Here is a 10,107-nt window from a genome sequence, read left to right as displayed (position 1 = left end):
TACAAGAATGTGAACATCGCTTAAAATATATCTTTGGACTGTGTCACATGAAATGCACCCACAATCCGAAACATATTTTATTTGATGTTTTAGGATTTGGATTTGGGTCGCATGAAATGCACACCCGAGCTTAAGAAAGTAAATTATTAAACACGCGCCTAAAGAGACTATCGCGTTATTATTTTGCGGAGGCCGCGAAATTCGCTAAACGACCCTCCTGAATTCTAAGTAATTTTAAACAAGTATTTACTGAGGGCCCCGCAATTTGTATTTTTATTCGGCGAGGCTCATCTCATTCTTATTTTTTTTTTTAAGAATTTGCAACGTCATGGAAATGCATCTCGGGCCACGCCACAATCAATGCGCCCGTGACTAGAGACATATTTCGACTCCGTTGAGATTTGGATTTGGGTCACATAAATGTGCACCCGAGTTTAGGGAGATAACATTATTAAAGGCGCGCCTAAAGCAACTAGCGCATTATTTTGGGTAGGACCGTGGAATTTTACTAAACGGTCCATCCCGAAGTGTAAACAATTTTTAAAGCAAATGTATACTGAGGGCCCCGCAATTTGTATTTTATTTGGCGAGGCTCATCTCATTCTTATTATTTTTTTTTTTTTATTATTTATTTTTATTTTTATATTTTTAAAGGGATGCCATTTTTACGCTTTTAACCATACTAAACCTTACAGCTTCTTTACAACTAAAATCTCATAACTTGTTAGAAGTTTAATAAAAGAGTTTTAGCGAATGAGTATTTCGGGATTAGTAATGACATGTACTAATAATAAATTTTTTGAATGAACTAAGCGAAGTAAAGGACGAATAAATTAACGTCAAACTTGTGTCATAGAACAACTAATCAAACTTAATTACATGACATCAAATAAACGAGAATCACATAACGCAAAATGAGCAAAAATGCATACGATGAAAACATAAGCAGAAAATTATCATACCAATTTCTATATTGCATCTTCGAACATTTAACGTAACATTTCCTTATTTAATACTTGAGGTTTACTAACCTTTGAACCTCGACAAACTCAGGACGACAAACACGACCCCGACGGAATTCAAACCAGACCTCACTGGACGCGGAACAACAACGAAAACCCCGGAACACACTCGACGAACCGGACCTCGACTCAACTTTTGGACTTTGGACTGGAACTCGACTTCAACTCGACCTTACTGACGGACCTGTTTGGTGGTGTACGCTGGTGGTTTTGGACGATGCTGGGTAGCAGGTGATCGTGGGCTGTTGTCTGACGGACATGCTGAAAACGAACAGCAACGGCAATGGCTGCTGCTCGACCAACGTAGCAATGGGGTCTACGATGAAACTAGGAGGAGGAGGGATGGTTGTTCGGAGATTGGTCGACGCTGCTATGGGTGGTTGGTGCCAATGACGACGTGAGGGAGTGGGGGGCTGGTCACAGTGGTTTATGGGTAGGGTTTTTCTGGTTAGTTGTGGGGTTCGATGGGCAGTGGTCGACGATGAGGCTTGACGATGCAGCAGCGATAGCTGCTGCTTGACGGGCAGCAGCTGGACGATGGAGGGGTCTGTTTAGTGGTGGTGTTTGGGTGGTGGTGAGGAACTGGTGGGTTCTGGGTTAAGGTTGACGGGAAGGTGAGGACGCCGACGCAGCTTCGACGAGCAGCTGGGGACGAGGGTGATCGAGTTTGGGTGTTGGTTATGGTGTTTGGGCGATGGTGTTTGGACGGTGGTGATGGGGGAGTTGGTCAGGTGGTTTAGCGTCGGGGGAGTGGGAAGGTGACGGGGTCCTCCCTCTTCACAGTAGGGTTTTGCTTCTTCTTCTTTTATGAAGAAGAAGCCTGAACAGTAGTGTTTTTCAAAAATCCAAAAATCCCCCTTTCCTGTTGGCTTTCGTCCGTGTTTTGTATTGGAATGCCCATGAAAATGAGCCCCACGCGTGGTGGGGTTCGAGGCATATGTCCCCCACGCGTGGTGGGGTTCCCCACGTGTCCTGGACACGGTTTATTATGGGCTAGGTCCGAAAATTAGGCCTAAAACCGGGTAGTTTGAACCCGAATATTATTCTTTTGCCCGGACCCGAGAAATAGGAACACGTTGCTTAACTAGTCCTATGTAAGCAAAATAACTACCAAAAATAAGACTAGTATTTAAACAAAACTATATATTTTTAAATATTTTTCAAGATTTTAAAATAGCTACAAAATATTAATAAAACTATTTTTTTTTTGTAATTTTCGTTTTAAATATTAAGATAAAATATGAGGTAATATTTTTGTATTTTTTCCAAGTTAAAAATGACTATAGAATATTAATAAAACTATTTTTTTGTAATTTTCGTTCTTTAATAAAGACAAAAATATGACGTAATATTTTTGTATTTTTCAAAGTTAAAATGACTATAAAACCTTAATAGAACTATGTTTTATTTATTATTTTTTTTGTAATTTTCGAAATTATACAAAGTACAAAAATAAAGTGCAATTTTTGTATTTTTCAAGTTTATGAGAAATACATAAACTAAAATTATATATATATTTTTTGTGATTTTCTTTTTTCTTTGAAATAAAGTAAAAATAGTTAAAATAGCTGTTCTAGACCCAATTTCACATATTCACGCTAAAAATGTGAAAATTCTCGGGGAGGGTCAAAAATCACGTGCTTACAGCTGCCCCTCTTTGACTGGAAACACGAAGAGTTTTCCGACAAAGAACGACTAGCCGTGTTTTTGACCCGACCATTACTTGGACGGACTACACTTCAGGAAAGGGAGGGAATGTGACCAAGCCCTGGTATCTGAGCTGCCTACATATCCTTGGTTATACAGGAATCAGGCCACGTGTAGTTCGGAAATGAGAGAGAGATGGCAGAGTTGTACCGAGGTGAAGAGCCGATCGAGGTGCCGTTCCGTCGAGGTTCCGGTCCGCGGTCCTGTCATTACAACAAAAATGAAAACTGAAAAAGACTAACCAAGCCTATCAGCTACTAGTTACAAGGATTCCTATCTCTTAAGTCTTCTGAAACTTGGTCTTGAGTCTTGAATGGTGCTTCATACAGACTTTGGGTCTGAACCTTGATACTTGCTAGTTGTAGGCGCTAGTTCTTGAGCAGATCACATCCGTTCTCCACTTCTGTGCTTCGGATTCATTCATTTTTTTCTTTTTCTTTTTCTTTTTTCTCTTTTTTTTTCTTTTTGTGACTAGCTTTTGTTGACCCTCTCAGACTGTTGACTCGCATTCTTGGGGCGAGCTTCTTGTTGCTTCTATCTTGGATTGAGTGCTGGGGATTTTTGTTGTGGCTTTCTGCCTTCCAATGGGTTACGGCTTGACTTTGAACGATCCCGCTGTTCTACAGGCGGACCCCTAACTTCTTCAATCTTTGACATATAACAATCTTCTGCTCTACAGGCAGGCCCCTGACAATCAAAACAAACAAAACAAACAAAATTTCCTAACCCAGTTTGCACTGGGAAGGTTTGTGAGTCGTTAGCAAAATCGTAGCCCACTGATACTACTGATGCAGTGCTGAGAGTGAACTAAACACTAGATTAGGATGTATTCCCTTGTTATACAGGTGGGCGCCTAACTTCAATGCTTGAAATGTAAGGACTGAAATGTATTCCTCTCGTTATACAGGTGGGCGCCTGGCTTTAGGAAAATGACTCCTTTTTTTTCAAACCTTTTTCTTTTCTTTTCTTTTCTTTTTTTTTTCTTCTTTTCCCTTTTTTTGGTATCTTAGGAGAAAGATTCATCAGACTAAGATTTTGCTCCTAGGAGAAGGTTTGTCAGACTAGGTCTCTATCTTAGGAGAAAAATTCGTCGGACTAAGATTTTGATCCTAGGAGAAGGCTCATCGGACTAGGTCTTGTTTTTTTTTTGATATCTTAGGAGAAAGATTCATCATACTAAGGTTTTGATCCTAGGAGAAGGTTCGTCAGACTAGGTCTCTATCTTAGGAGAAAAATTCATCGGACTAAGATTTTGATCCTAGGAGAAGGTTCATCAGACTAGGTATCAGACTAAGATTTTTTATTTTTGGTTATCTTAGGAGAAAGATTCATCAGACTAAGATTTTGATCCTAGGAGAAGGTTCGTCAGACTAGGTCTCTATCTTAGGAGAAAAATTCGTCGGACTAAGATTTTGATCCTAGGAGAAAGTTCATCAGACTAGGTCATTTTTTGTTTTTGGTATCTTAGGAGAAAGATTCATCAGACTAAGATTTTGATCCTAGGAGAAAGTTCATCAGACTAGGTCTCTATCTTAGGAGAAAAATTCGTCAGACTAAGATTTTGATCCTAGGAGAAGGTTCATCAGACTAGGTCATTTTTTTTTAAAACAACTTAGGAGGAAATGCATCTCCTATGGGTAAAACTTAACTTTGAGGAAGTGCGTCTCCTGTGGGTACAATAAACTTAGGAAGTGCGTCTCCTATTGGTAGAACTGAACTTAGGAGGAAATGCATCTCCTATGGGTGAAACTGAAACAAACCTAGGAGGAAATGCATCTCCTATGGGTGAAACTGAAACAAACCTAGGAGGAAATGCGTCTCCTATGGGTAAAACTAAACAAACCTAGGAGGAAATGCATCTCCTATGGGTAAAGACGTGGAATGTATTCCCTTATTATACAGGTGGGCGCCTAATGGTAAAGACACAAAATGTATTCCCTTGTTATACAGGTGGGTGCCTAGAATATGAAATGCACAGACAAAAGTATTCCTCCCGTTATTCAGGTGGGCGCCTGTTTAAACTAAGACATAAAAGTATTCCTCTCGTTATACAGGTGGGCGCCTGGTAAAGACATGAAAAATGATATGCCCGCATTATACTGGTGGGTGACCTTGAACAGAAATGAAAAGACAGAAAATGTATTCCTCTCGTTATTCAGGTGGGCGCCTGTCTAAACTAAGACATAAAAGTATTCCTCTCGTTATACAGGTGGGCGCCTGGTTTTAAAACTTGAAATAAAAAGACTGAAACCAACATATCCTATTTGAGGGCGGATGAACCCAACAGATCCTATTTGAGGGCGGATGAACCCGACATATCCTATTTGAGGGCGGATGAACCCGACAGATCCTATTTGAGGGCGGATGGACCCAACAGATCCTATTTGAGGGCGGATGAACCCGACATATCCTATTTGAGGGCGGATGAACCCGACAGATCCTATTTGAGGGCGGATTAACCCAACATATCCTATTTGAGGGCGGATGAACCCAACATATCCTATTTGAGGGCGGATGAACCCGACAGATCCTATTTGAGGGCGGATTAACCCAACAGATCCTATTTGAGGGCGGATGAACCCAACATATCCTATTTTAGGGCGGATGAACCCGACAGATCCTATTTGAGGGCGGATTAACCCAACAGATCCTATTTGAGGGCGGATGAACCCAACATATCCTATTTGAGAGCAGATGAACCCGACAGATCATATTTGAGGGCGGACTAACCCAAAATATCTTTAAGACTTGAAAATGTCTTACCTCGAATACTTGTTGGGGGTTGGGATGAATTTTCCTTTTCTACCTTCCCCATTTTTATTATTATTCTTTTTTTTATTCCTTTTTTGTTTTGTTTTTGCATAGCTTCTTCCTTCAAAGACTACCTCCCTTGATTTACTTACCTGTTGGGGGGTAAAATGTTATCAGCTGGGGGTACCTGACTTCCAGAAAATTTTCTAAATGGAAGGAAAATTTTCTGCCCCAGTTTGATAATATCCCTTGTGGCATGCGTTTCTGCCTCAATGCCATTTCCCTTACCTGTTTCAAATCAAACAAAATTGTTAGTTTAAAACATGGTGGTTGGTTGTGATACTCCTGCTGGGATGGTTTTCCCTTTCTCCCTCCTTGCTCTGTGTTCCACAACTTGTTGGGGATGATATTATGTGCTGGGGATGACCCCTTCCTGCTGGGGGATATCCCTCTTCTTTTGTGGCATAGCTTGGAAACTGGCATTTCCCCGACCTTTTAGTCTAGTATGGATTTCGCCAAATCATGCTCACTGCTTTCCTCGCTCTGTTCATGGGCCTTGGCTTTGAGGTTTATAACCTTGGGTTTGACAAGTATATCTCTCTTGACGCCCGTCAATCCTTTTGTCAATTCCCTTTGCTGGGGATATCTTTTTTGACACTGGCCTTGCGCTTGTTCCTCGCTGACTATACCATTTGGATATACTAGTCAGATCTCATCTTGGAAAGCTGATGGCATATTTTGAAGTCATTTCATACTTGTTCTGACCGGACAGACTCTATTGGGGCAAATTTTTTATGAAAGGAGAAAGATAACGGAAACAAAATAAAAGACAAAGGAAACGATGACTCTTTTACAAAGGAAACTAAAAATAAAAATCTATCAAACGCAGATACCGACTCTAATGGCCATGACATGCATATGGGGCCTTTCCTTTACCGTCAATCATCTTTCAAGATCCTCAATTGGTGATTCCCCATATGATTCTTAATCTTATTCGACTTGCAGTGCACGAAGGGTTTTCACTATCAAGTCTCTCTCATTTTTGGCTCTTCTCTCAGCTTTCATCGCCTTATGGTGCCTGTGAAGGTTTTCACCGACAAGACTCTCTCATTTGTATCACTTTCCAGCTGGGGATTTGGAGTGTCGCCGGTATGACTCTTTCTGCTGGAGATTAGAGTCCTTTCTGCTGTGGAACAGAATGTTATGTTCGCCGGTAAGACTCTTCATTTGTCTGACTTGGCATCTTTTGAAGACTGATCGGAAGGTCTTTCTTTGGACCGTAATGTGGGTTTTGGATAGGGCTAGAAAGAAAGGGTATAAAAGGCTCAAAAATGCATTAATTTTGGGTTATTAGTTACAACCTTCGGAATTAGATTTATTTACATCAAACGCAACTTTTTGCCCCAGTATCCTGCTTGGGGATATTTTAATTGATTTTTTTTTTATTTTTCAAAACTATGACCGAGCCGTGAAGCGCCTACGTATCCTTTTTGAGGAATCAGGTCAAACGTAGTTCCCAATTCCTCTTTTTCATTTAACTTTCCTCTTTTGCTTTTTGCTATCATTTTTCTTTTCTCTTTTTCTTTTCTCATTTTCTTTTTGTCGTTTTTTTTTCTTTCATTCTTCTTTTCTTTCTTTTTTTCCCATTTTGTTGTTTTCTTTTCTTTCTTTTCTCTTACCCGCCATGCTTGCATTTTTTTTATTCGTTTCTACTAATTCCGAACGAGGGGTACGAAAGAAAATAAATAAGGCTCAAAAGGGGTAACGAAGGATAAAGTGTTTGGGTAGCAGAACAAAATGCCTTCGTCATTCCAGTCTTCAAATCATGCCAAGCGCAAACAACACAATTTAAACTTTAGTCCCTTCTGATGGTGCTGGACTTGAAAATTATATTAAACGTCTGTTTGTTCATTTGTCACTTCTAAAGCACCGTTGGGTGACACTCTCTTTCTCGTTATTATGAACGAACCTCATGCCAATTTGGCGAATCTTGCTTTTAAACGGTTTTCTTTTTTGTTTAACTTGCCCCAGTTCCACATGACTCGAGCTCTGAATAATCTCAAACCGTCCTTATTTTCTTTAAATGGTTTGGCCGCCTTTCTGTGGTTTTATGATTAACTTTAAAGACTAGGCCCAAACTGGGTGCGCATGTCATGTCCCTAGAATCGACATTGAACGAAATGATAAAAGGACTAAACAAAAGACGACTGGAACTAACAAAAGACCGGCTTTGCATTAGACTACCGGCGAAATGGCTTGAATAATAAAACAAACAAAACAACCAGAATAAAATCCTACCACAAACTGGACAAAATTTAAACAAACTGCTATGACAAAATGGAAAGAAGGTTTGACACAAGACAAAATCAAATTACAACCTTAATAATCCGGACAACAGAAATGACAACAGAATAAGCCACCAGCTGCTTCTTTCTTGTTAACCAAGGAAGGGAGCGTCCTCCCATTTTATCAAACTTGGCATCGTAGCCACTGAGCTTTGCATTAGTACTGCAATGACCATTGCCAACTTCAATATCATTACCCTTAGTCAACAAGTTCCCACTAGGACTTGAATGCTTCTATCATCAGGCCTGATACTCGCAGAGTGTGCATCATGAGGTGCAAGTAAAGGATTCTGGGTGTCATTGTCCGGCTTACCACAAACCAACCACCTTAACTTTATTTGCGAAACAAACAGGTTAGAATGGACTCAGTCGGTCCTCATTATTGACAACATCTTCTTTTTTTTTGGTTTCTTTTTTCTTTTTTTTTTGATTTTTCTTTCTTTTTTTCATTGCTTTTTTCATTTTGCTTTTTCTATTTTTTTTTCTTTTTCTTTTCATTCTCTTTTTTTCCATTTTTTATTTCGTTTTTTTTTTCATTCTTTTTTCATTTTTTTTTTCATTCTTTTTTTTTTCCATTTTTTCGTTATGGTCGAATCTTATGGAGATTGCCTACGTATCATGACCCCGCATGAATCAGACCTTGCGTAGTTCGGACCATAAAAGATAAACAATAATGAACATTTTTTTCAATTTCATATTAAACAAACTGGGTTTCAAGGATTTAATTATTAACCCACAAGCTTGAAAATTAAACAACCCGCATGTTCTAATCAAAAGATTGGTAGACTTAAAAACAAAATTCCAGCTCCCTTTCTCTGTTCGACAAATGCAACGCAATGGTTATTTTTTGCAAATGTGGCCCCTTCCAATTTTCACATGAATTTTGAGGCCGGGGAGGATTATTTTGACACTTTAAAACTTGTCCATTCTTTTACGAAAATAACCTTTCGACAACTGAAGATACTCTAAGGCTATTTCGGCAAGAACGGTTTAAGACGCGGCCGAAGCTGGCTCGGCTTATTACGACAAAATTTGAACGGTATTCACCTGACCGTTGACTCTTTGTTTTTTTTTTTTCGAATTACAATAAAAACCTGGTGTTGCAAACACGGCCCTTCAGCGCTTCGGGGACGAAGATTTATAAGGCCGTGTGGGTCAACTAGACCAAAAATCCTAAACATGACCCAAAAAGTGGCTGTTTATGCAAAGTCAGCCTTCCGGCGTCCCTTTCGGGAACATTCGGCTATTTATGACAAAACAACATCACCTGACTTATTTATGACTCTTTTTATCGTTTTTCGAATTAGAAAAGTCAATATTGCAAACACGGCCTTTCAACGTCTCGGGGACGAAGATTTTTAAGGCTGTGTGGGTCAACTGGACCAAATCTTAAAAATGACCCGAAGGTGGCTGTTTATGCAAAGTCAGCCTTCCGGCGTTCCTTTCGGGAACATTCGGCTATGTCTTGATAAAACAGCGTCACCCGACTTCTTTATGAAATTTGACATATATATTTTGCTATTATTTTTTGTAAAAGATAAAACAGCGTCACCCGACTTCTTTATGACAAAAATTGAAATTTGACATATATATTTTTTTTATGATTATTATTTGTTTGTTTTTGGCTTTTTAGCAAAACGGTGGGGTTGGACCCGATGAGGGTTGCCTACGTATCTCACATCCGGTGAGAATCAAACCCGCGTAGTTCGGGCGAATAAACTATTTTTGAGAGGACCCTTTTCCATTTTCTATATTTTTTTTGTTTTTATTATTTTTCCCACAACAATCAAATAGACTATTATTTTTCATTCATAACAAACAAACAAATTAACGAAAAACATAAAACATTCCTTCTACTTCTTTTTTTTTTTTTTGAGAAGGTGGGGTTGGACCCGATGAGGGTTGTCTACGTATCTCACATCCGGTGAGAATCAACCCGCGTAGTTCGGGTAAATAAGCTATTTTTGAGAGGACCCTTTTCCATTTTCTATATTTTTTTTTGTTTTTATTATTTTTCCCACAACAATCAAATAGACTATTATTTTTCATTCATAACAAACAAACAAATTAACGAAAAACATAAAACATTCCTTCTTCTTTGAGGAGGTGGGGTTGGACCCGATGAGGGTTGCCTACGTATCTCACATCCGGTGAGAATCAAACCCGCGTAGTTCGGTCCGATAAGAATAAGTAGGAAAATAATAATAATAAGAAGATGAACTAACCCTTTTTTTGAATTTTCGTTTAAAAGAACTACTTTAAAAGAAGCAAGGAAATATTAT

The sequence above is a fragment of the Nicotiana sylvestris genome, chromosome 12 (assembly GCF_000393655.2).
Source record: "Nicotiana sylvestris chromosome 12, ASM39365v2, whole genome shotgun sequence".
NCBI lineage: Eukaryota > Viridiplantae > Streptophyta > Magnoliopsida > Solanales > Solanaceae > Nicotiana > Nicotiana sylvestris.
Note: the sequence above shows the minus strand (reverse complement) of the source record.